Consider the following 22,736-nt stretch of genomic DNA (forward strand, 5'->3'; position numbering starts at 1 on the left):
CGGGCCTAGCTGCTCCGCGGCATGTGGGATCTTCCCGGACCGGGGCACGAACCCGTGTCCCCCGCATCGGCAGGCAGACTCTCAACCATTGCGCCACCAGGGAAGCCCCATTGTAGCTTAACTTATATCTAATAGTTTGTACCTCTTACTCCCCTACCCCTATACTGCCCCCCCACCTGCCTTCTCCCTACTGGTAACCACTAGGTTGTTCTCTATATCTGTGAGTGGTCTGTGAACAAACCACTAGTTTGTTCTCTATATTCTCACGGATATAGAGAATACAAATACAAATGGTATTTGTCTTTCTCTGACTTATTTCACTTAGCATAATGTCCTCCAAGTCCATCTATGTTGCTGTAAATGGCAACATTTTGTTCTTTTTTGTGGCTGAGTAGTATTCCATTGTGTGTGTGTGTGTGTGTGTGTGTGTGTGTGTGTGTGTGTATCTTGCATCTTCTTTATCCATTCACCTGTTGATGGACACTTAGGTTGCTTCCATATCTTGGCCATTGTAAATAATGCTGGTATGAACATTGGGGTGCATGTATCCTTTTAAATTAGTGTTTTTGGTGGTTTTTTATTTTTGGATATATATCCAGGAGTGGAATTGCTGGGTCATATAGTAGTTCTATTTTTAGTTTCTTAAGAAACCTCCGTATTGTTTTCCCCAGTGGCTGCACCAATTTACATTCCTACCAACAATGTATAAGGGTTCCCTTTTCTCCACATCCTCACCAACATTTGTTATTTGTGTTACTTTTTTAAAAATATTTACTTATTTATTTGGCTGTGCCGGGATCTTTGTTGCTGCGTATGGGATCCTTGTTGTGGCACGTGGGATCTTTAGTTGCAGCATACAGGGTCTTTAGTTGCAGCATGCAAACTCTCAGTTGTGGCATGTGGGATCTAGTTCCCTGACCAGGGATCAAACCTGGGCCCCCTGCATTGGGAGCATGGAGTCTTAGCCACTGGACCACCAGGAAAGTCCCTGTTTGTGTTCCTTTTGATGATAGCCACTCTGACAGGTGTGAGGTAATATCTCATGTGGCTCTGATTTGCATTTCCATGATGATTAGTGATGCTGAGCATCTCTTCTCGGCCATCTGCCTTTCCTCTTTGGAAAAAAATGTCTATGCAGTTTTTTTTGCCCATTTTTTAATTGGATTTTTTTTATGATGTTGAGTTGTATGAGCTGTTTGTATATATTGGATATTAATCCCATATTGGTCATATCATTTGTAAATATTTTTTCCCATTTAGTAGGTAGTTTTTTTGTTTTGTCAATGGTTTTCAAAAGCTTTTAAGTTTAATTAGGTCCCATTTGTTTATTTTTGCTTTTATTTCCTTTACTTTAGGAGATGGATCCAAAAAATATTGCTGTGATTTATGTCAGAGTATTCTGCCTATATTTTCCGCTAGGAGTTTTATAGTATCTGGTCTTACATTTAGGTCTTTAATCCATTTTGAGTTTATTTTTGTATATGATGTTAGAGAATTTTGTAATTTCATTCTCGTACACGTAAGTGTCCAGTTTTCCCAGCACCACTTATTGAAGAGACTGTGTTTTCTTCATTATATATTCTTTAATGATTAATTTTAAGTTAACTTTTGTTTATATTGTAAGACAATGTTCAAAGTTTATTTTCTTTCTGGGATATTCAATTGTTCTAGCAACATTTGTTGAAAATCCTTTCCCCTTGTATTACTTTGGCATTTTTGTCAAAAATTAATTGACCGTATGAGTGGGTCTATATCTGGATGTTTTATTCTGTTCCACTGATCTATATGTCTCTCCTATGTTAATAGCACACTGTCTGTATTCTTATAGCTTTATTGTAGATCCTAAAATAGTGTAGGTCTTACACTATTTGGGGATGTAGTGTAGGAGGTAGTCTAAGTCCTTCATCTTTGTTCTTCTTTTTCAAAGTTGTTTTGGCTCTTTTAAATCCTTAACATTTACATACAAATTTTATTATCGGCTCGTCAGTTTCTATTAAGAAAAACCTGTGGCATTGTGATTGAGATTACATTGAATCCCAATACATTGGGAAATATTAATATCTTAATATTGTGTCTGACAATCCATAAGCATTGTATATATCTTCCTTTATTTAGGTCTTTTAAATGTTTTTCAGTGATTATTTTATCATTTTCAGTGTGGAGGTTTAGCATGTATTTTGTTAAATTTATCCACAAGTGTTTTATATCTTTTGGTGCTGTCACAAAAGTTATTTGTGGTAGCCAGCCTCCAGGTTGGCCCTCAATGCTCCTTCCCTCCTGGTATTCATGCCCTTGTACAGTCCCCCCTGCAGTGCACACACATCGTACCAGGTCTGTGTGACCAATAGGATATGGCAAAGTGATGGAATGCCACTTCTGAGAGTAGGCAGTAAAAGGCATCATGGCTTCTTCCTTGTTCTCTGTTGGATTGCTTGCTCTGGAAAACATGAGAACAGCTCTACTGGAAGGTCAAATGTGGTAAAGAACAGATACCCTCATAAATGAGGAACGGAGGCCTCCACTAACAAGACGTGAATGAGTGATCTTGAAAGTGCATCCTCCAGACCCAGTCGAGCATTCAGATGACAGCAGCCCTGGCTGATATCTTGACTGCAACCTCCTGAGAGATGCTGAGCCAGACCACCTGGTGAAGCTTTTCCCAGATTCCAGACTTGTAGAAACTGTGTGAGATAATAGATGTTTGTTGTTTCAAGCTGCTAACTTGGTAATTCATTATGTAGCAGTTGAGAACTAATACAGTATTTTTAAAAATTAATGGTATCTATTTTATTTCAATTTCGAACTCTTTGTTTCTACCATTTAGAAATTCTTCTTTTTTTTTTTTTTCCTGGTAAGTGGGCCTCTCACTGTTGTGGCCTCTCCCGTTGTGGAGCACAGGCTCCGGATGCGCAGGCTCAACAGCCATGGCTCACGGGCCCAGCTGCTCCGCGGCATGTGGGGTCTTCCCAGACCGGGGCACGAACCCGTGTCCTCTGCATCGGCAGGCGGACTCTCAACCACTGCGCCACCAGGGAAGCCCCTTCTTTTTATTTTAAATATACATAGACCTTGTACCTTTGTCCTTGCTAAAAATCAGCTCTTTTGCAGGTATTTTAGGATTTTCTATGTAAGCAGTCACGTTATCTGTGACAAAGACAGTTTTGCTTCTTTTCGAATCTGGATGCTTTTTATTTATTCTACTGCCTTATTAACCTGGTAGGACTTTTAGTATAATGTTAAAAAAAATGGTGAGAGCAGATATTCTTGCCTTTTTCTTGATCTTAAGGGGAAAGCCATTCAGTCAGTGTGATGTTAGTTGTAGGTTTTTCCAAGATGCCCTTTATCAGGCTGAAGAAGTTTTCTTCTGTTCCTAATTTACTAAAAGGTTTAATTTTTTTTTCTCATTTTTTTGTCATCAATACTAGATTTATAGTTTTATTATAGTAAAAAATAGTTGTTACAGTGAGATCTACACACATATACAGAATTACATTTAAATTCATATAGAACAGTATTTACATTTTAAGTTATACCTGAAATTAGAAGATGAAGTATGGCTTAAACTTTACAACAAAGAAAAGAAAAATACATGGGATAAAAATAGAGTTAACAGTAAAAATAGGACAATCTGTTCTTGATACATGTGGAAACTTTTTGTCAGAATGCTACATCTTCTTAATATGATTGTCTAAAGCATTAAAATATGGGTAGCTCAGTTTTATTTTGTCAGCAATTTCTTTGACAGGATTATAAACTAATGTTTTTGAAAGCAAATCCAAGCCATTTTCAACCAAGCTTTTGACATGGGATGCTAGCTTCCTGGTTTTCACTTGGGAAATGTATTCTTATAGTCCTGTAAAGATGCCACTTCTGGCCATGCTTCATTACTGGGGGGCCCAAAGTTCTGAATATTTTAAAGAGTTGATCAACTTCTGAATTCCCATAGAAAAGTGGCTTCTTTGTTGTTAATTCTGCAAATATGGTGTCTATATGCCAAATGTCAACTGGAGTCGAGTAGTGAGCTGACCCCAGCAGTACTTCTGGAGATCTCTACCAGAGTGTTACTAACTCATGTATGTATACTCTAATAGGTATTCCAGAAGCTCTGGCAAAGCCAAAGTCAACTAGTTTAATTGTTCCTTTGTTATCAATAGATTTTGAGGTTTTAAATCTCTGTGAAGAGATCTTCTAGGCTGACAAAACACAATCCCTTGTAGGGTTTATTACAAATAACTCTTTAACAAGTGAAGAATCCATGAACAGATCTGGAGGGATAGAATCCAAGTACTTTTGAGATCCAAGGAATTCAAAGATGAGATATAACCTGGATTCTTGCGTAACCACATTTGAAGATTGACTATGTTTGGATGACAGAGTTCTAAAAGAGAAATTTCCTGAGTTGAGGCACTAGGAACACTTCCTCTTTACTTTCTAGTCTGATTTTTTCATGGCTACCACTTGACCTGTAGTTTTGTATCTACCCTTACACATAATTCCACAGATACTTCTCCAACTTTCTCTATTTTGGAATAATCATCGACAATTACTAAATAGGAATGGTAGATCCTGGATTATCATTCTGTGATGGTAGAGGATGTGGTTGGAGGTGTCAGAGGGGTGGTGGAGGCAGTGATGCAGCCATCATATCTGTGTCGCTCTTCCTCAACTTCCAAGAGCCCTGAGAGCTTTTATTATCAATAATTTTCTAATAATCTTTCTGAGTCTATTGAGATAATTGTTTTCTTCTTTTTTGTTCTGTTAGTATGTTGAATTACATTGATTGATATTTGAATGTTAAACCAGCCTTGCATTCCTGAGATAAAACCCACTGGATCATCATGTATGAATTGTTTTTGAAAACATTTGATGAATACTTTTCTATTATTTGAGGCACATTTGCATTTCATCTGAGAGAAGCCAGGAGACTCTGCTCCCATTGGCTGCTTTTGGGAGCACAGTGCTTCCTTGGTGCTTGAAACTTGGATAAGTGGGTTTTTGTACCCCTTTGAGATCCTTGGGGGAAGTGTCCAGACTGAGACATGTGGGAATCTTGGTAGAGTGTTGATAATTTCTTGCCCCCCCCCCAAATCAATATATTTGTTCAATCAAAATGTTTGTTCAGGGTTTCCCTGGTGGCGCAGTGGTTGAGGGTCCACCTGCCGATGCAGGGGACACGGGTTCGTGCCGCGGTCCGGGAAGATCCCACATGCCACGGAGCGGCTGGGCCTGCGTGTCTGGAGCCTATGCTCCGCAACGGGAGAGGCCACAACAGTGAGAGGCCCGCGTACCGCAAAAAAAAAAAAAAAAAAGTTTGTTTAGCTTTAATTTGGAGGAGGAGTTGAAAACTGGGAAAGTGAAAAAAGAATGGAGAAGGAGGACTGCTGGTAGAAACCTCAAAATAGGGAGAATATTAAGATATTAGCTACCTTAAATGACAAATATTCACTATTGAAATCATGGCCCTTAGAGGTCTTAGCTACAACTTCAGGATCATTTTGCAGTATTCCTTTAACCACACATTCTACTTTCCTGAGAAGAGTTTCAAACTTGCATTTTTCCTCTATCTATCTCCTTAATTTCCAGCGACACACCGGCATCCAGTGATGTTTGAACGTATCTTTCCTTGTGTAGTAGTGCTCCATGCAGCTGCCCGGCAGACCCACTCCTTAATTTGACTCTGGACTATTTCCTCTTAATGCTTTGATCAGTATTTGTCGAGAGCTCAGTGTCCCCTTCTTCGAGACTCCAGGGAGATGAGTATGAAATATTATAATAATTTATTTTCACTCAAGGGCATTAAGACCAGGAGAAACCTCTCTTGGCCTGCCTCGGTGGCTGGGGTTAGTGTCAGTGTGTTAGGAGTAGGGAGACTGAGACATGGGATTATGAAGAGGAAACTTTCAGTGGATGAAATGATAGGAGAGAGTCTGGGTGGCTCCATCGAGTCCCATATAGCTGCCAACTTCTCAAGGTTAACACCCTGAGAAGGACTAGACCGTCTTGGCTTTCTCCGGTACTCAGGCCGCTGTGGATCTGAGTCTGTGAAAATAGCTGCTCAGCAGAGTAGAGCAATGCAGTCTCTCTCTCTCTATTCTCTGTCTCATTTTTCATTCTCTCCTCAATCCCCCTCTAACCTAGACTGGGACAATCAGATGACAAAAGAGATCTACTTTAAAACAAGTGCACTCAGGTATTTATAGTAAGGAAATGGACTGAATGAGCCAGCTGCTAAAAATAGATGGTATGACTTAATCCATTCAGGAAGATTGTGGCCCAGTGAATTTAGGGATAAAATAAATCATTTCAGATCTAATATTTAGAAAACTTATCCCAGATTGGAACGGTTGGCCTCTTGTGAGAAATGCTATAGATTTTTCTAAACTGGTAGCAGTGGTCGGGATGGGCTTTGCAGGGAAAAGGCTTGACATCAGCCTAGACCTCAGAAGATCTTCTCAAGTCTGTTTTAGTTTTCCTCCAGAAAAATTGGTCTGAGTCCTCCAAGCTCTGTACAAAACAAATGTCAGTAAACCTTGCTGAGTCCATAAGGTGGGTTTGGGGCTCTGACTTATGTTTGGGGGATACTAACTCTGTCAATTGTAGATACTCATTCGATTTTCCCACATGGGTAAGTTCTTTTAATAAATAAACACATGCATAGCATTGATTGAACACTTCCTGAGTGACATGCACCATGCTAGGCCCTTCTCATTCTATTTTATTTAGACCTCACCCTAACCTTGGCACATGCTCTCCTTTTTGCTGATACACAAACTGAGGCTCAGCTAGGATTTTCCAAAGCCATGTTGGTTGAGAATAGCAGATTGAGATCTGAACTCATATCTAGCATGGGGGATAGATATGGAGTCTTGCAGTATTTTTGCAGTCCTCTTGGCATTTTATTCTGGGCTGTGCACTTACAGGCCCTCAGTCAGTGTTTATAATGAAGGCTTTCTTGATTCTCATTATCTCTTCCTCCTTTGAGTTCAATAGCCTACTTGTACTGTTCAGCTTCGCATCCACTTTATGTTATCTTATATCATCCATTGTATCAGTTAGGAATGTGTTAATTTGCAAGGAAAAATACCTCAACTGATGTGGTGTTTTAAAGAAAAATGGTTGCAAGTTCTTTTTACGCCTCTAATTGAGAGCTGGCATCTGTGTCTTGTCTCCTTGGATCTGGTGACTGCTTCGACCAACTGAGTACTGTAGAAATGACACTGATTCCTGCTTGAGCCTGGATCATAAAAATCCATACAGCTTCCTTCTAGGTCTCTTGGAATGCTTGCTCTCAGAACCCAGCCATTGTGCTGTGAAAGCCTAAGCCATATGGAGAGGCCACATGTGTTGGCACTTGGTCAACAGTCCCATCTGAGCCCAGTCTTTTATCATTCTAGCCTGGGTACCAGACACGTGAGTGAAGAAGTTTTCATGGAAATGGATTCTCCAGGGCCAGCTATTCTAGTTCCTGGGTGTTTGAGTCACTCACCCGGTTGAGTCTTCTCAACAGAGGCTCCGGATATCATGCAGTAGAGACAAACCATTCCAGATGGACCCTGTCTGAATTCCTGACCTGCAAAATCTGTGAGCTTAATAAAATGACTTATTTTAATGGCACTTTTAGAGTAGCTTGTTACACAGTACAAGTAACTGGGATATCCAGCTAGCACTGGTTTACAGCAATTGAAATATGTGTATACATGTATTTAATGTAGTAGAAGATCTAGAGGTAAGCCCTTGTTGGCATTAGTTCACTGCTCAGCTATGCCATCAGGGACCCAGGATCTTTCCATGTGTCCGTATTACCATCCTTAGTATGTTGCCTTTGTTCTCATGCTTGTTGCCTCATAGTTTTGGCATAAATGCTGTAGCTCCAGGCATTACATCCGCATTCAAGTTAGGAAGAAGAAAGGACAGGCAGAGCTAGCCTCATCTATATGGTTTTATTAGGAAAGCAAAAGCTTTCCCAGAAGCCCTCAGGTCTTTACTTATGTTTCACCAGCTAGAATTTTGTCACGTGTTCACCCCTCAGGGGAAGGGAGGCTGAAAAAATGAGTATTTACCTGGCATATTGCTGTCCTAAACACAGTCTGGATTTGCTTAGCAAGGATACCGGAGTGCGTGAGCACCACGTGGGCAAGACCAGTGTCTGCCACGTACCTCAGTTGCTTTGCATCACTTTTTTCTGGTTGGTTCAACTAGGTGGTGAGTTTTTGAAAACAGAGACAGCGATGGTTCCTCCTCTGGAATGCTTCTTAGCATGCCATATAGCGCTGAGAATGTCATTTCTGTGTAATATATTCACCTACTGAAGAAAGAGGAGAACAATAAGGGGGAGATTTTCTAGAGCAGAGGTATTCGCATGTTTTCCTTGCATACCCCCTGAAAAAAATTTGAGAGGCAGTGTACCCCCTTGTACATTTTTAACTTGGTATCTACAGTTACTATAACTTTACATAAAAATTACAAAGAATGTAATTTTGGGCAAATAATAAATACTGAAATTTAAAAATTTTTAAATAAACCTTTACATTGCCCTTTTTAAAGTTTCCAATCTAAATACCATAATGATTTGATACTACTGTCTTCTGTTTAAAAATATACAAAAGAGCTTTTCTTTAGTAGTCAGAAAATTTTACATCATTCCTTTTTCTCCTTGAACTCACATTTTCATTCCACTTTCCCCACAGAGTTTTATCCTAATGTAATATATTTTTATGCTTGAGAGTTTTTTATCGATTTCTGTATCACGCTTCTCTGCAACAAAAACATACATATAGATTGAAACAGCATTTTAAAACATTTCATGTGCCTAAAAGGCTTTAAGTATTAAAACATTCCTTCTGGATTGAATTATCATTAAAATTATTATACTATGTAATTGAGAAAAGCAACACAGATATATTGTAATTTTGATATGGAATTATTAAACAAAGAAGTAAAATTCATTGGAAATGCATCTGCTGTGAGATGGATGGCATTTTAAAAACTTGTATCATGTATCTGTGGGTGAATATGACTTATTGCTTGATTGAGACAGTTCGGCATCAGTTGCAAGCCAAGTTTTTGTTTATTAAGACATAAGTGCTGACGGATGTTAACTAGACTTATTGTCATCATTTTGCAATCTGTACTAGTATTGAATCATTACATTGTACACCTGAAACTAGTGTAACATATTTCAATTAAAATAAAAGGTTAAAGTGCTGAAAACGTTCACATAAGTGGAAATGTAAGGAAAATTGTTACATTTGAATTATTTGAACTGCTTCCAAGTCATAAATTAAAAATCACATAGTGGTCTATCATCAAAAATTTGTTTTAATGATCTATCAGCTGACAGCGCAAATTAGGTCCCCATTCGATTATGTGGAAAACACCTGACTTGGAAAAGAAATTGTAACCAGTCATTTGAGTTGTTCATTTGCAAATGGATTTTCCCCTCTCATTAGAGACATTCACAACCTCAATATTTCTATTTGTTCCCTGTTTGGAGCCCTGGAAGTTTGTCCTCCAGGACACATAGTAAGATTTGGGATGTGTGAGCACTATGTCTTGCTTTTGGTAAGTGGGAGGAGGGCTACTGTGAAAGAGAAGATAGGGAAGATGTGGAAGGAGAACTTGCCTGATGCCCCAGCTGCAGGCAGATCAATTTTAGGGGAGTCTGTAGGAAAAATGAGGTTTGGAAATCGATCTTCATCAGTCTATCCATGTCCCCAAACCAAGTCCTCTTATACCCCCCAACAGCATGTGTACCCCAACTTGAAGGCTGCTGTTCCAAAAGCTGTTAGAGCTCATAGAGATGTTATCACCCTCGGAGAGGATGAATTTGCTTGAGTTCCCCTTTAGGCATACTGGCTCGCACTTAATGAGCTGCTCTGTGCAGTGCCTTATAGGTACCATCTTACCAAGTCCTGAGAACAATCTTAAGAGGGAGGAATCATTGTCTCTCTTTTGCAGATGAGAATGCAGTGGTTAAGGGAAGTAGCAGGCATCAGGCACCAAAACTGGGGTTCAAACCCAGGTCGATGGGTTTACAGAGCCTGAGCTATTTAGCCACTGTGTTGAATTGTGCCTGGCTCTGGTTACAGGGAGCATAGCTCTTCACAGGAGCTGTTGCCTGGACTGCTGTTGCTTTTATCTTTGTTTCCTTCTTGGCAAATTTCTCTAAACCCAGATGGCTGGGCCCCACCTCTAGAATTTCTGATTCAGTAGGTCTGGGGGAGGCCGAGAATCTGCATTTCTAACAAGTTCCTAGGTCTGGGAGCCCACTTCTCTAAAGCACGTCCAGCTTCATGGGAGAGATTCCGTTTCTAATGTATTTAGGGACTGATGCTTTTTCCCTTAAGTTTCTTTTAGGGCTGAGGTTTTCATTTGCCTTGAAGTGAGCATATATAAAATGCACATTGCATATATATTTCAATGCCTGAAACAACTTTGGAAAAACTTGTGCTGCAGGAATTTTTGCTGGAGATTTTTTTGGTGGTTTTGCACACAAAGGTCCTCTGTGTCTCTGCCAAGTTGTTCACTCTGTCTGTCTGGATGGAATGTCCTTTCCTTCATTCTTCACCTGTTGGTTCAGTCCTCAAGACTCATCTCAAAATAAGACCTTCTCTCTGAAATTTGCTGGTTAACTTAAGTACCTCTTCCCTGAACTCCTCTAGCCCAGCATAGCATGCTGTAGGCACAATATTGCTTACACGTTCTCTCTTGCATTGGTTGATAAATTTGATACTAGCAAAGTGCCCAATAAATAATAATAGCTAGCAAACATTTAATAAGCACTTACTAAATACCAGGCATTTGCTTACATTTCCTATTTCATTAAATTCTTACAACAATATTATGAGGTAGATACTGTTATTATCCCTATCTCATAGTTGAGGAGACTGAGGCACAGAAAGGTAACTTAGACAAGGGCATACAGCTATTCAGGGGCATTTCCTTTGTTGAAGTCTCTGTGGCCTAGACTGACCCTTGGGCTTGCAGCCCCAAATACTGATCTGTCAGCTCATGAAGCTCATTGACATGAATGCACATAATTTGTGTCGAGAGAATGCCAGGCCATTGATTTGTGTGGCTAGAAATGCCCAGGGGAAAGGGTACTGTGGGCAGTGTATTCTGTCTCTTATGGCAGACTTCTCGGGAAGCCTAAGTATAAGCCTCCATTTGACTTGCTAGCACAACAGTTCAGACCAGGGGAGTTAGTGACACAGGTGCAGTCTGTAGTGGCCTCGGGTTAATACAATTCATTGCTGCCACAAAGATATTGTTGGGAGCAATAGGGCAAGTCCTTGGGTACTATTGCTTGGTGGATAAGAGAAGAGATTCTGCAGCTAGACTGAACGGTTCAAATTCCAGCTCTGCCACTTACTAGCTATGAGGAGTTGAGCAAGTTACTCATCTGAACAAGGTGTTGATAATAATGGAAACTGTCTCATAGGCTTGTTTCGAGGGCTAGCACATTTGCATATATAAGGAACTTAGAGGTGTGCCAAATATATAACAAGAATTGTACTATTGTGACTATTAGTGTTGTATTCTCAGTGCCCTGTGGAGGCCTGGCACATAATAGGAGCGCTATGCAGGAATGAATAAATGAATGACTGGTTTGACTAAAACTTTGTTAGACTCTACCAATATTTACTTGAAAGCAGTCACTGTCAAAAAAAAAACTAACAGTAAAGAGATACATTTTAAATTGAGACCAGTACACATGTACACACACACACTTCATGAAAACAGTAAACACTACTTACTATTATTACATGTGATGCAATCATATTGTCTATTCTATGTTATTTCATTTTCTAAAAAATGCTGGTAACTCACTAGTTGATTTTACCACCTATAAAGGAGTCAGGACAATTTGATAAACTACCGCCTTAAGAGATTTCCCCTTTAATGAACACATTCCATGTATAGATATGTTAATATCACCAGGCAGGCTTTGCATATCTTTGCTCAATCTTTAGAAGACAGACTCACTACCCTCATTCCTCTCATTTTCAAGTTCTTGGACCCTGTATATAGGGCCTTAAGATCTGTGCGTCTTTCCAGGGCCCATGGATGGAACTCTTCCATGAAGCCCCAATTTCCTCAGGGCTGGGTGGACCAGAGCTGTGACCTAAAAGTAACTACATCAAAGGCCTTGAGCCTCTTTGGCAAAGTTCACACTTGGCTAAGGAAATGCTGTCTTTACAGATCTAGTCTCAGTTTTAACACTTTCGCTGAAGGTTGACCAGCACCAGCTGTGGAGATGGGCTTGGTCTTTCCCTGCTTCTTGGCTCACCAGATGTAAGTTGCTACCACCCTACCTCCCAAAATGGGCTGTTGGCTCCTGGGCCCCCTTCCACACTGGGGAAGCCTTATGCTTGTATTTAGCCCAGATTCCTCAGGTTTTTAAAAAAATAAATTTATTTATTTATATATTTTTGGTTGAGTTGGGTCTTTGTTGCTGCACGCGGGCTTTCTCTAGTTGTGGCCAGCGGGGGCTACTCTTCATTGCGGTGCGCGGGCTTCTCATTGCGGTGGCGGGCGGGCTTCAGTAGTTTTGGCTCACGGGCTCTAGAGCACAGGCTCAGTAGTTGTGGCGCACGGGCTTTGTTGCTCCACAGCATGTGGGATCTTCCCGGACCAGGGCTCGAAGCCGTGTCCCCTGCATTGGCAGATGGATTCTTAACCACTTCGCCACCAGGGAAGCCCTCCTCAGTTTTTTGATGGCTGGCAAGAGTGAGTAGGAAAGTGTGCTGCTGGAGAATTATGTTCGATGGGGTGGGGTGGGCCGCAGGGTGCTGGAAGGAGAGGCTGGGTGGAGCGTGTCCTGATGTGGGTTTAGAACTGTATAGACTCTAGACCGAGGTGCCCTTTTGAAATGCACTGGCCTGACCTCCTTTTGCTGCCCTGGATTGTGCTCCCCCGTCTTTGGTCACTCTTCTTGTGTGAATGGTAAGGACAGAATCCTTGGGAAACTTTGTAGCCATCAGCTTGGTTCTTTTCAAGGCTTGTGTATAAATGCCGCATGTAATACTAGTTCAAGTCAAAGGAGAGGAAAGAAAAAGACTGTATGGTCAGGGGAACTCGATGTGTCAGTAATGATACTAACAACCACTGCTACTATTTACTGAGCATTTCTGAGTGATGATACGGTGGATTCTGCCTCCTGATTCAAGCTGGCAACTGCGTCTCTGCTCTGTTATCTTGTGGTCCAGGGGACCTCTATTCATCTTTGTTGTTTAAACATTTTAAACTCTCTTCCATTGTTTCTTCGAAATGCTAAAGCTAGCCTTCTTAAACCATGCCCATTTAGGGCTCTTATTTTCTTCTGGCTTAGGAGGGTGTAAACCTCCACCTGTCTTCCCACACTCCTGTCCCTCTGTTCTTCATTACTTTTCAAGAATGTTAGAGCTTTAGTATATTCCCACCCAAAGACTCAGTAATGCAGACTTTTAAGATTTAGTGATTTTGTATGTATTACACATTTTCCAAGTATTCCCTAGCCTATTTGTTGTTGATAATTATTTTTGCAAAGTCTTCATTACTTCCTAATAGTTTAAATGTGTTTCTTGGACCCCTCCCTCTTTCCTTTCCTGTACTTTCACTATTCAAGCAGTGGGTTATGGATTTTTGGATTTCATGGAGCAAAAGTTAAAAAAAAAGGTAGGGTAACTTATGTAGGGTTGCCATCTTTTAATGCTTTTCAAATAAAAACAAATACCATTTACTTTTTTTTTTTTTTTTTTGCGGTATGCGGGCCTCTCACAGTTGTGGCCTCTCCCGTTGCAGAGCACAGGCTCCGGACGCACAGGCTCAGCGGCCATGGCTCACGGGCCCAGCTGCTCCCCGGCATGTGGGATCTTCCCGGACCGGGGCACGAACCCGTGTCCCCTGCCTCAGCAGGTGGACTCTCAACCACTGCGCCACTAGGGAAGCCCCCACCATTTACTTTTAATTAATGTAACCTTATTTATTTTAAAATAGTTTTAGAATTACAGAAACATTGTGAAAACAGTACAGAGAATTCCCATAGACGTCACACCCAGTTTCTCCTATTATTAACATCTTACATTTGTGTGGCACATTTATCTCAGTTAATGAACTAATATTGGTACATTATTATTGAATGAAGTCCATATTTTATTCACGTTTTCTTAGTCGTCCCCTAATGCCCTTTTCTGTTTCAGGGGCCCATCCTGGACACCACATTCCATGTAGACTCCTCTTGGCTGTGACAGTTTCTCAGACTTTCCTTGTTTTTGGTGACTTTGACACTTTTGGCAAATACTGGTCAGATATTCTGTAAAAGGCCCCTTAATTGGCATTTGCTTGATGTTTTTCTCATGATTAGGCTGCGGTTGTATGTGTTTGGAGGAAGACCACAGAAGCCAAGTGTCATTCTCATCACATATCAAGGGTGCCTACGGTCAACATGACATCACTGCTGTTGCTGACCTTGATCACCTGGCTGAGGTGGGGTCTGTCAGGTTTCTCCACTGTCAAGCTATTTATTTATTTACTTAAGGAATGATTATATTTATTCTTTAAACACTCTTTCAAAAAACCTTAAGGATGCCTCACTTTACAATGGCTGGACACTGTCAAATTATTCTTTTATCGCCCTTTCCATACTGTTCTTTTTGGAAGGAAGTCAGTATGTGCAGCCCATGCATGCTTAAGGAGTGGGGATTTATGTTGCTTCTTTTTGAGGATGGAGTATCTACATCAATTATTTGGAATTCTTCTGTATGGGAGATTTCTCTTCTCCCCCATATATGTATTCAATCATTTATTTATACAAGTATGGGATAGAATCCAATGCTACTTTATTTATTTTGTTGCTCAGACTATTCCAGCTTTGAGCACTGCTGGGGGGCGGGGGTTGTCTTTCAGTTGGCTTCCATCATTGTGGTCACCTGGGCTCTTCAGTGACACGAGCTATCAATTTCTTTTTACTCTAAGTCTTTTTATACTTTTTAAGTCAGTTTAAGTGAAGGTTTCTGTCACTTGTAACCGTAAGATACTTTTTTTTCCCCACTCAGAACCTAGATATGTTTATTTTATTTAATTTATTTTTTTATTGGAGTATAGTTGCTTTACACTGCTGTGTCAGTTTCTGCTGTACAGCAAAGTGAATCAGCCGTACGTATACATATATGCCCTCTTTTTTGGATTTCCTTCCCATTTAGGTCACCACAGAGCACCGAGTAGAGTTCCCTGTGCTATACAGTGGGTTCTCATTAGTTATCTACAACAAATACCATTTACTTTTACCATCACTTCATAAAAGAAGTTGCCCAGTGGAGTCCTAGAAGCATGGCAATTGCCTTTGTGGAGATGAATTCTCAGAGAAGTGCTCCTTCCTTACTGATTCAAGTTCAGTGTAATCTCTTGGGCACCCACTGTGTGCTCAGCTCTGTGGTGGACATAAAGGAAGGACTGGAGTTTTGCCTTTACCTTCAGGGATCCCACAGACGAGACGAGACAAGCAGCTATGTAGGACTGTAACTCTGGGTCTGCCTTCTCCATGAGACTGTACTCTACTTAAAGGTAAAGATCATATCCTTATGTCTTCTACGTCCCACTGCACCAGCACATGTCTGACACTTCATACGTGCTATATCAATGTTTGCTCACTCATAATGCATTACAGGACAGTACAAGATCAAATATGTGTAGACCTTCGATTGAAGTCAATCATGTACCGCTACTGTATGATACTGTATCATGGGTGGTAGAATAGAGCAGGAAGGGGTAGGTCACAGCTGACTCAAGTTGGCAGGAAGACTTCATAGCAGGAGATGGTGAGATTGAGATGGGCCCTCAGGAATGATTAGAAGTCAGACAACCTGGCAGTAAGCAGTGGGGCTCTGTTGGAAAGCAGCTTGAGGCCCAGGGAGTAATATTCAGAAGAGGTTATGTCTTTGTTTTGCAGGGTAATCGCTTATTTGGAGTTTACGGCAGCATGGGTTGGTGATGGATACCAAAGAACCTTTAGGGCAGTGGTTCAAAACTGGGAGTGATTTTGCCCCCTAGGAGACATTTGGCAACATCTGGAGACATTTTTTTTCTTAAAACTGGGGGAAGGCATGTAGTTCTGGCATATGGTAGAGGCTAGGGATGCTGCTAAATACCTTACAATGCAGGGCAGTCCTCTTCCCCCACCAAAGACTTGGCTGGCCCCAAATGTCAACAGCACTAGAAGTTAGAAGCTCTGGGGAATTCCCTGGCGGTCCCATGGTTAGGACTCTGAGCTTTCACTGCCGAGGGCCCGGGGTTCCATCCTTGGTCAGGGAACTAAGATATCACAAGCTGTGTAGCACAGACAAAAAAAGAAAAAGAAAAAGGAAAAAAGAAACTCTGATGTAGGGGGATTAATATGAAAAAGGAAATAGATATGATGCTATCAATAGCATTTCATGATCATGAGAAGTGCCTGGAAGCCAAAGGTACTATTACAGGGTAGCATTTACTTCTCTCCTTCTCTCCAAGGAACTTCCTTTTCCCTACCTTTATGGGTCTCTCTCCTGACTTGTGTTGCTGGTGTCTTTCTCTTCTCTCATTACCTCCCCTTTGGTTTCATATCTTCAGAGCTTCTACTGCCCTCCTGCAAGTCAAGAACCTCAGAGCTACCTGGGGAACTCTGGAAGGCTGTTTGGGCAATGAATAGAATTTGGAGATGAATGCAGTGGTCTTGGCCCAACATATATCTTTACTTTCATGTCATCTAGGCTAAAAGTCATTCTATTAAGCCTCATGGGTTATGTATTTATTCAAAGGGACTTTTTTGGCTTTGTCACATTTCTAATCTGTCAAGATTTTTTCCCCCCCAGGGGTGTGATAGCTGCATTTGTTTACCTTAGGGATGACAGCAGGATATAGAGGTGAGTTTTCCAAAGTATAGTCCCTGTAACATTAATTCTCTATATTAATAAGTATTCTCTGAAAAAAAAGAGTTAAGAAAAAAATATTTCAGTGGTCACACTACAGGGTTAAACAGATATTTTAGTGTAAGACTTCTTAGAGTCTTTATTATTCATATGGGCGTTTTCAATTTCCAAGGGAAAGAAGTGGCATTCTATAGTCTCAAACCTAATTGACCATGGGACACATTTTGTACAACATGTATCAACAACTTAGTTTGGGAAAGTATGGACTTTGGAGCTTTGTACCCAGAATTCACATCTCTGCCTCCATCACTAACTCATTTCTTGGGATAAGTACTTGACTTTTTGAAGCCTCAGCTTCCTCATCTGGAAAATATAGTTATATGTAGGCAAATAATCCTTCTTCACAAGGTATTGGGTGTTACCTCCTAATCTCATGCTTTCATGGTTGTCACATGTTTCTACATTTTGTTGTTGACATGAATGTCTTTCGTACTAAACTGAAATCATTGAGTGCCTAGATGGTATCTTATGATCTTTATATTCTCAGTTCTTCCCCCAATTCCTGGCCTATCATGGCCTCGGTAAATGCTAAATGAATCAATGGGTAATGTATGTAATAGGCACAGTGCACCTTGTGCAGTCTCAGTGAATGCTAGTTCTCACCTGGCTCCTTCCCTTAGCCCTCCTCAGTGTGTAAAAGTTTTTTGGAAGAGATAGGGAGGAAGGGGATTGGAGCCGTATGGTGATGGTAACTTTGATATTTTGGTTGGCTAAAGGCTTCATGAGGTTTCATGCTTCATCTGTATGACAGTTAGCTAGTGTATATCAGAGGCTTGCTTAAGGAAGGTGTGCTCATCTATTTATAATTTTGTGCCACAGTAACATTGGTTAGTTCTCATCTGGAGCATTCTGCTCAATTTGGGACATCAACTCTCAAGAGGGGGGGATATTGGTTTCTTTAACATCCTTAGCCACGACTGCTTCTGGAAAGGATTGTGGAGAGGGCAAGGGAAACATTCACAAGCTGATGAGGGTCTTCCTGGGAGGGTTCTGGTGCAGATGGACATCTCAGATTATGATGGATGGTGAAGGAAATGACAATGTGTACAGGGATACATGTTAACCTTCTTCGTAAGAGCAGCATACTATAAAGAAAAGGGCTTTGGACTTGTATGAGCAAACCTGGATTTCAGTGTCTGTGTGACTGGGTGGGGGGTTTCCTACCTCCTGGGCCTGAGTTTGTCTTAAAAATGAAGGTCTGGGGCTTCCCTGGTGGCGCAGTGGTTGAGAGCCCGCCTGCCGATGCAGGGGACATGGGTTCGTGCCCCGGTCTGGGAAGATCCCACATGCCGCGGAGCGGCTGGGCCCGTGAGCCGTGGCTGCTGGGCCTGCACGTCCGGAGCCTGTGCTCTGCAATGGGAGAGGCCACAACAGTGAGAGGCCTGCATACCGCAAAAAAAAAAAGAAGGTCTGGGGGACTTCCCTGGCGGTCCAGTGGTTAAGACTCTGTGCTTCCACTGCAGGGGGTGTGAGTTCATCCCTGGTTGGGGAACTAAGATGCCACATGCCATGCGTATGGCCAAAAATTAAAAAAAGAAAGAAAAAGAAGATTTGGGGCTGGAAGATGTTTGCAGGTCTCTTTTTGTTTGATAAAGCGTAACTCTGAGACATTTGAGGGCTGTGTTGGAGAAGAGAGTCTAGACTGCAGACTTTTTCTGTGGGTTTCAGAGGGCAGAACTCAGACCAGTAGGGTGAGAAGAGAAGAGGCCAGCTGGCTGCTTAATAAGAAAAAGTCATTTCAGAGGGAGGGAGAATGTGGATGAATCCTATTGCCAGAAGTGCTACCAGAGTCACCTGCCTGGGCTCTTCTAGAGATGACCCTTAAGACCCCTGCTGTCAATGAAGAAAAGTTTTATTTTAGAGTAATTTTAGATGTATGGAAAATTGTGAAGATACTGCAGAGAATTCCCACATACCCTCCATCCAGTTTCCCCTAGTATTAACATTTTATATTAGGAGGGCACATTTACTATAATTGATGAACCAACATTGATACATTATTATTAACTGAAGTCCACACTTTATTCAGATTTCCTGAGTTTTTACCTTATGTTCTTTTTCTGTTCCAGGATCCCACCCAGAATATCACATTACATTTAGGTTCCTCTCGGCTGTGATAATTTCTCAGACTTCCCTTGTTTTTGATGACCCTGACAGTTTTGAGGTGCACTGGTCAGGCATTTTGTAGACTGTCTCTCAGTTGGGGTTTCTCATGATGTGTTTCTCATGATTAGACTGGGGTCGCGGGTTTTGGGGAGGAAGGCCACAGAGGTGAAGTGCCCTTCTCATCACATTGTATCACTGTGACTTTTCACTGACGATGCTGACCTTGACCACCTGGCTAAGACAGCATTTGTCAGGTTTCTCCAGTATAAAGTTGTTATTATTGTTTTTGCCCCTTTTATATCATACTCTTCAGAAGGAAGTCTCAATGTACAGCCCACACTTATGGGGTGGGAAGTTAGGCTCCCCTTCCTTGGGAGGAGTCTTTAGTTTTAAAAGAAGAAAATGGATTCGGACTCCTGTTTGTCTCCCAAGGCTTTTGCGGAGCCCCAGGTGCAGTGAGTGAGCCCATTCTCATTTTTTCCTCAACATCAGACAGCTAATCAAGGCGCGGGGATTTACTTAAGCTAACAAATGATTATCCTTCCCTGTAGAAGAGTTACCAGAATGCTGAATTTGCTAATTACTCTTCTCTCTGCTTCTTCCAAGCAGTGATCTTGAGAGAGATGAGACCAATCTATCTTAAGTGAGGGCTGCAACTCAGGAAACTGGGAAGCTGAGGAACAGGGAGGGGTGGCAGGTGGATGCAGAACTGAAGTGACCTAAAGGGAAATGATGTGGTTAAGAGGGAATTAACCACACTGGGCCTAATTGAAATCTCTCAGTCTGTTCTATCCATCAGTATTTCTTCTGGATTTCTGCTTGTATTGATACCTCTGCTAATGGGGGTTGAGCAGAAATGTTTATCTTGGGACAGTGGCTGCTTGGAGTCTCTCTGGCCTCCTGTTCCCAACTTGCTGCCATTTCCTCCACATCAGGCCTTTGCTGCTCACATCCAAAGCTGAACGTTTGTGTTCAATTCTGCCGTTAAGTGTCTGTGTGATCTTTGAGCTCCCATTTCCTCATCTGTAAAATGATGCGTTAGTTTGAACCAGAAAGGGTAAGATAGGCATTAGTGATGCTTGATCCCTTTTCATACTTTTGGCAGATATTGCTAACTGATCACACCATTCTCTCCTGCTGAGACAGATGTGGCCTCAGAATCTTTCTCAACACAGTGCTGTAGGTATTAACTATTTTTTAAAAAATTAATTTATTTATTTGGCTGCATTGGGTCTTAGCTGTGGCCCAAGGGATCTTCATTGTGGCAGGCGTGCTTCTCTCTAGTTGTGGCATGCTGGCTCTAGAGCGCGGGCTCAGTAGTTGCAGTGCACAGGGTTTCTAGTTGGGGCGTGCAGGCTCTAGAACACACAGGCTTAGTTGCCCTGCAGCATGTGGAATCTTAGTTCTCTGACCAGGGAATCGAACCTGCATCCCCTGCATTGGAAGGCGGAATCTTAACCACTGGACCACCAGGAAAGTCCCAAGTAGGTATTAACTATTGATACATATCAGTTGGGGTGGGCAACAAGTAAATGATTTGCCATCCCTGGACTAGAGGCTTTTTTAGGGTCTTAAGATATTAAGATTCAGGTTTATACAATTCATTCATTATTCAGTCAACAAATATTTCTGAGTGTCAACATGTGCTAGGCATTGTGCTAGAGGCTGGGTATATGTTAGTGAATAAAATAGACATTGTCCCTGCCTTTGTGGGGCATAAAGATTGTAAATTCTTTGATAAATGTCATGTGTTGTATCTCAGTAGCTCTTAGTATAGTTTAGGGCAATCAAAATCAGCTGATGGTGGGAGGGGTAGGAAGTAGATTTCATTAAGCACCTTGGCCAAGGTTCAAATATATTATCTCATTTAATCCTCACAGCCACCTTATAAGTTAGGAAGCTATAGTCACAATTTACAAATGAGAAAAGCAAGGCATACAGAAGAAGTTGCCCAGGAGCCAAGAGTGGTAAGTGGTAGAGCAGAGACTGAACCTTTGTCAGTCTGATGCCAAGGGCAGTGGGTTTTATACCACACCTCACTCATCCAAACGTTCTGTTCTTTAATAAAGAGAGAACATCTTCAGTAAGGAAGGAGGGCAGATTAGAGTCCACGCCACGGAGAAGGGGAGAGGATGGGCCCGTGTAGATGCTGATCTATGGCTGCTGTGTGTGGCTGGTGCAGCCAGTCAGCCCAGTGGAGCAGGGGTCTGGCTAGAATGGTGATAGGAATGAGGGCAGCCGAGAGAATGCGCCTCCTCCTGCCCCTGGATCATTTATCATATCACGTCAGCCTGATTTCCTCCTAGGCCTACCTCGGACTTGCAGTGTAACCAGTCCTCTTCCAGTTTCTACCAGCTGCTTAAAGCTCTAAGATTTCTCCCTATGCACCCTGGAAAGATGTGTTGAAGGAAGAGGAGGAAGGAGGCAAATATTGGGCATAGTGGGTTGAACTTGCCCTCCTGCATGTGGCTCTGCTCCAAGCCTAGACCTCTATCAGGTCCTGGACACCCAGCCTGGCCTTGCTCTGTTCTCACATTTAATACAAAGCTCTCCACCAGACTTTGGCAGTTCAGCTCCTTAATGCCCAGAGTTTCATTCATGGAGACTGATGATGTTCAGAGTTCAGAGGCCCATTAGTCCTCCTTGAATAGTAGGTCCCATATGGGAGAAATAAAGCACTTTCCTGGAAAAGGAATAGGGAAGAACATCTCTGAGGCTTCACTTAAGTTACTTCCAGAGGCTAGGAAGACCGCTTTTCTCTTAGGCAAGCACTCCCTTTCTTCTTCTCCTAAATAACAATTTAGTGGGCTATGAGAATCTCTCCTTCCTTATAAGTGAACTAAACATCACAGTTGGTCCCTGTTGTTTTCATTCCAGTTTCCCCGAGAGCAAAGCCTGAAGCCAGGACTTGGATGCAGGTGGTTTATTTGGGAGGGGTGGTGGACACTGGATGCACCGTCAGATCTTCCTTTAGGAATGAAGGGCTGATTGCTCATCTGCTGCGAGTGCTATGGCTGAGAGCTCTCGGCTGTCAGCCCTCCCAGGGTGGCCTGTTACAAACAGCCACCCAGTTCAAGGTCACACCCACTTCCGGGGGTGCTTACATCCAATGACTGATGGAAGTCAGGGTAGAAAGCTCTTGTCGCCTCCCCCCCAACTCAGGATAACCTGGAGGTGTCATCTCAGCTTCAGAGCTCCTCTGAGAGTCAGTGGAGGCTCACCTGGTGCTTCTTTCTCTTCCCCTCCACAGGTGTTGTTGATTCCTAGAACCCTCCATAATGAACCTGACCTGTGACTAGCTGCCTAATGTAGTCTGGGAAAGTGGATACTAGGATGGGGTTTGGGAGCTGGATCACCATTGCCTGGCTGGCAGCGAGGACCATGTTACTCACGGTAGGTGGGGTAGTACAAGCTATAATTTGTGGTGATTTGGGATGTATACCAGTGGAAAAGAATGGATTAGCTGGGGCAGTGTATCAGCATTTGAGAAATATGGGATAAAGAGTAGCCATGAGGACAGTGGAATTGGGTAGGTGTTGCTAAGCTCAAATAATGCTTTGAAAGAAGACATTGCAGAGTTGAGAGCAATCAATCGCAACTATAAGGCTAAGTGTGAAGGCCAGAGGACTTCCTTGTGGCATGTAAAGAGGTTCTCATCACCAGCAGAAGGAGAGCAGGGAAATCTGA

The 22,736-nt window shown here is 42.0% G+C and overlaps 1 pseudogene; it reads right to left on the reverse strand.

The window, feature by feature from the left end:
• Positions 1 to 3,665: 3,665 nt before the first annotated feature.
• On the reverse strand, positions 3,666 to 22,432 carry LOC114903930 (annotated as a pseudogene).
• Between the last annotated feature and the right edge of the window lie 304 nt (positions 22,433 to 22,736).

The sequence above is a fragment of the Monodon monoceros genome, unplaced genomic scaffold, assembly GCF_005190385.1.
Source record: "Monodon monoceros isolate NGI ecotype Baffin Bay Population unplaced genomic scaffold, NGI_Narwhal_1 Super_Scaffold_21, whole genome shotgun sequence".
NCBI lineage: Eukaryota > Metazoa > Chordata > Mammalia > Artiodactyla > Monodontidae > Monodon > Monodon monoceros.